The sequence below is a fragment of the Oncorhynchus gorbuscha genome, linkage group LG25 (genome assembly GCF_021184085.1).
Source record: "Oncorhynchus gorbuscha isolate QuinsamMale2020 ecotype Even-year linkage group LG25, OgorEven_v1.0, whole genome shotgun sequence".
NCBI lineage: Eukaryota > Metazoa > Chordata > Actinopteri > Salmoniformes > Salmonidae > Oncorhynchus > Oncorhynchus gorbuscha.
Genome location: NC_060197.1, coordinates 13461271 through 13466330, shown reverse-complemented (window position 1 = coordinate 13466330; position 5060 = coordinate 13461271).

The window sequence follows — 5060 nt, the reverse complement described above, 5'->3', positions numbered from 1 at the left end:
TGGTGTGGACGGCAAGGAACATAAAGCTGCTGACTCTTTCTCCTGCAGTCCCGTTGATGTGGATCAGGGCATGTTCCCTCTGCTTCCTGAAGTCGACAATTAACTCCTTTGTTTTGCTGATGTTGAGGGAGAGGTTCTTATCCTGGAACCACAATGCCAGTTCACTTACCTTCTGCTTCTAGGCTAGCTCATCATTGTTGGTTATCAGACCTACAACCGTGGTGTCATCAGCAAACTTGATGATGGAGTTGGTGACGTGCAAAGCCACACAGTCGTGGTCAAAGAGGGAGTACAGCAGAGGGTTGAGGACACACCCCGGTTATCCGGGGGGCTCTGAGGTACTGGAGCGTATGAGAAAAAAGTAACAAACCCAGCATAGCAGCGCAGCAGACAGCGTAAAAAGCCACGTAGGCTGCTATCTATGGTGGTGAAATGGACAGCACTCTCCAAGGTGCTGATTAATTCAAAGCATTTTAGACGTCACCGCAGAACATATACAGTAGTATTCCCACACACGCAAACAATTTCTTATAGCCTAATTTTCAAGACATCAATGTACAGCAACCTTTTTTAGATTGCACTGCAGAACACCCACCATATAGACATGCACACATACATACAATTCATATCATTTTCAAGACATCAATGTAGCAGTTGAACAAATATCACAATATCAGAACATAACTTCAAATACAATAAATCAATGTTAGCTACTGCAGAACACACATGAGATTATATAGGCATCCTGCACAGGTTAACTTCACAGAACAAATTTGTAAAGGAAAAAGATGTTCCTACCTTAATTTTCAAAAACTCCCACAATGACTCACTTCATGTGAAGTCCATTTAACTCCTGAGAGTCCATTTCTTGCTCAAAGCCTTGAGCGGGCCTGTGGCTGTGACGTTTAGCCTCCTTGTGTAAGCAGTAGCGGTGAGTGGGTAAAATCACTGGGGAAGCTAAAATGCTTGCTCGCTAGCCTAACTTCTAGCTAGTTAATATTAGCCTTCTACATCTAGCTACATGTTGAACTTAAATCCTTTCAGACCAGGGGCACAACAATGTATGAATTAATGGTTGGATCAGAATAGCCGTTGTTATCATTGGTCAGTAAGGAGTATTAAGTCAAAATGCAAGTCTAAATCCCTAACTCCATCCATGGCTAATTTAGGAAAGGGTCCATTTTAGCAACTGGCTAGCCTGCCACCGGAGGACAACAACACAACGAGATGCAACAATTCAAGTTTTTGGTGTCAATGAGGTATGCTCTCAATGGGATTTGATAGGAGTGACACCAAATCCAAGCTGGCTTCCCTTGACACTTTTCTTTGGATGCCCCAGGATCATTCACAGTTGAGCTCGCTCAGTTTAGCTCAACGCTAATTGGCACATTTAAAAATAAAAAAAATTGTCAAGGGAGGCCAGATGCTCGCTGGCTTCCCTTGCATTCAATGCTACGGGCGGCAACATTGTCATACTCCTTTTGGACCAGACAGCATCAGATAGATGGCCTACACATAGAGAGACAGAGGGGCGCTGTTTCGCTTGCTTGGATGCTTTCTCCTGTGAGATACATTCAGCCTCTTGCTAATTGAAGGAAAATCATGAAAATTAATATTTTATTGGTATATATTTTTGGGAAGCCTGGCTTCCCTTGCCATCCATGAATACGCACCACTGCTTGTAAGGATGTTCGGAACAAGGGCTGTAGTGAGTGTTAACTATAACCTTGGTGTCCTTTAGCCTTGTCTACAATGCTTTCTGACACTAATTATGCCTTGGTTCGGGCATGCTCTCTTTGTTTTGTTTTTTACGTTGGAGGCAGAGGACATTACCCTTTTGCTAGTTCAATCCCTCCAGTCTAGACCAAAGCTCCCCACCTTTTTGCATGTTGCACAGCCCAGCTTTAAATTTTGCATGACAAATGTTTTCCTGTTCTTAAACTGAGCCTCCATCCAAATTGCACCTGCTTTGAGCACTTTGTCGTGGATGCACTGCCCCCCCACCCCCACCCCACCCCCCTCTGTGCTGTGAAGTTAATCTGAATATGCACTTCATATTATCACATAGGCAGGATGCCTATATAATCTCATGTGTGTTCAACTGCTACATTGATGTCTTGAAATTGATATGAATTGTATGTGTGCATATCTATATGGTGGGTGTTCTGCAGTGCAATCTAAAAATGTTGCTGTACATTGATGTCTTGAAAATTAGGCTATAAGAAATTGTTTGTGTGTGTGGGAATACTACTGTACTACTGTATATCCCCGGCACAAGGTGCACATGTGTAATGATCATGCCGTTTAATCAGCTTCTTGGAATGCCACACCTGTCAGGTGGATGGATTATTTTGGCAAAGGAGAAATGCTAACTAAAAGGGATGTAAACTAATTTGTGCACAAATTTGAGGGAAATAAGCTTTTTGTGCATATGGTACATTTTTGGGATCTTTTATTTCAGCTCATGAAACATGGGACCAACTCTTTACATGTTGCATTTATATTTTTGTTCAGTATACATTTTTTATTTGGCTGTCCCAGGTTTCAAATTCAGTTGTGAGCTTGGTGTCGCGCTTGGAGGGAACAATAGTGTTGAATGTTGAACTGTAGTCAATTAATAGCATTCTCACATACAGTGGGGAGAACAAGTTTTTGATACACTGCTGATTTTGCAGGTTTTCCTACTTACAAAGCATGTAGAGGTCTGTAATTTTCATCATAGGTATTTTAAAGTAATTAATTAGCATTTTATTGCATGACGTGTTTGATCACCTACCAACCAGTAAGAATTACGGCTCTCACAGACCTGTTAGTTTTTCTTTAAGAAGCCCTCCTGTTCTCCACTCATTACCTGTATTAACTGCACCTGTTTGAACTCTGTATAAAAGACACCTGTTCACACACTCAATCAAACAGACTCCAACCTCTCCACAATGGCCAAGACCAGAGAACTGTGTAAGGACATCAGGGATAAAATTGTAGACCTGCACAAGGCTGGGAAGGGCTACAGGACAATAGGCAAACAGCTTGGTGAGAAGGCAACAACTGTTGGGGCAATTATTAGAAAATGGAAGAAGTTCAAGATGACGGTCAATCACCCTCGGTCTGGGGCTCCATGCAAGATCTCACCTCGTGGGGCATCAATGATCATGAGGAAGGTGAGGGATTAGCCCAGAACTACACGGCAGGACCTGGTCAATGACCTGAAGAGAGTTGGGACCACAGTCTCAAAGAAAACCATTAGCAACACACTACACCATCATGGATTAAAATCCTGCAGCGCACGCAAGGTCCCCCTGCTCAAGCCAGCGCATGCCCAGGCCCGTCTGAAGTTTGCCAATGACCATCTGGATGATCCAGAGGAGGAATGGGAGAAGGTCATGTGGTCTGATGAGACAAAAATAGAGCTTTTTGGTCTAAACTCCACTCGCCGTGTTTAGAGGAAGAAGAAGGATGAGTACAACCCGAAGAACACCATCCCAACCGTGAAGCATGGAGGTGGAAACATCATTCTTTGGAGATGCTTTTCTGCAAAGGGGACCAGGACGACTGCACCGTATTGAGGGGAGGATGGATGGCGCCATGTATTGTCAGATCTTGGCCAACAACCTCTTTCCCTCAGTAAAAGCATTGAAGATGGGTCGTGGCTGGTTCTTCCAGCATGACAACGACCCGAAACACACAGCCAGGGCAACTAAGGAGTGGCTCCGTAAGAAGCATCTCAAGGTCCTGGAGTGGCCTAGCCAGTCTCCAGACCTGAACGCAATAGAAAATCTTTGGAGGGAGCTGAAAGTCCGTATTGCCCAGCAACAGACCCGACACCTGAAGGATCTGGAGAAGGTCTGTATGGAGGAGTGGGCCAAAATCCCTGCTGCAGTGTGTGCAAACCTGGTCAAGAACTACAGGAAACGTATGATCTCTGTAATGGCAAACAAAGGTTTCTGTACCAAATATTAAGTTCTGCTTTTCTGATGTATCAAATACTTATATCATGCAATAAAATGCAAATTAATTACTTAAAAATCATACAATGTGATTTTCTGGATTTTTGTTTTAGATTCCGTCTCTCACAGTTGAAGTGTACCTATGATATAAATTACAGACCTCTACATGTTTTGCAAGTAGGAAACACTGCCGATTTTGCAGGTTATCAAATACTTGTTCTCCCCACTGTAGGTGTTTGTCTTGTCCAGATGTGTGAGTGTTGTGTGAATAGCGATGGAAATGCAATCTTCCGGGGATCTGTTGGAGCGGTAGGCAAATTGGAGTGGGTCCAGTGTGCCTGGCATGCTGGCCTTGATGTGGCCCATGACCAGCCTCTCGAAGTGCTTCCTGATGACCGGTGTGAGTGCGTCGGAGCGATAGTCATTTGGGCATGTCACCTTGTTTTTCTTGGGCACTGGGACGATGTGTGTATTTGTGTGTGTTTGTTTGAGACCAGGGTTTGTATCGTAGCTGGGTCTGCTGGGGCTGCTTTCTCTCTGTGGGAGTTTTCTGTAACTCTTCTTGGGACATTAAGCTGTTACAGAACACTCTGTTAGGAGAACAAGGGGTTGTACTTCAATCAAGTGGAAGGATTGATGAGCTGCCCCAGGTGGAGGGTCAAGTATCATGAACAGGTATGGAGTTTCGGGCATGGATGGGGCTCCATACCGGAAGTTTGAAAATTCACATGACTCTGCTACTGGCACAGCCTGATCAGTTGTAGTTATAAACTTCACAAGATGCCTCAAGTTAATTGGGAATGAACCTTGGGAAAATAAATGACAGTACAGGGACAAATTGGAGTCGGAATTAAATGGCTCAGACATGAGGCGTATGTGGAAGGGACTCCAGACAATCCCGGATTATAAAGGGAAAGCCAGCTACGTTTCGGACACCATTTCCTCGTTCCAGGACAAGCTAAACACCTTCTTTGCCTGCTTCGAGGAAAACAACATCGAGCCACCAACGGGGGCCCCTTCCGCTCACGAGGACTGTGTGCTCTCGTTCTCCGCGTCCAATCTAAGTCATTGATGCGTGTTAACCCTCACGAGACTGATGGCCCAGGCAGCATCCCA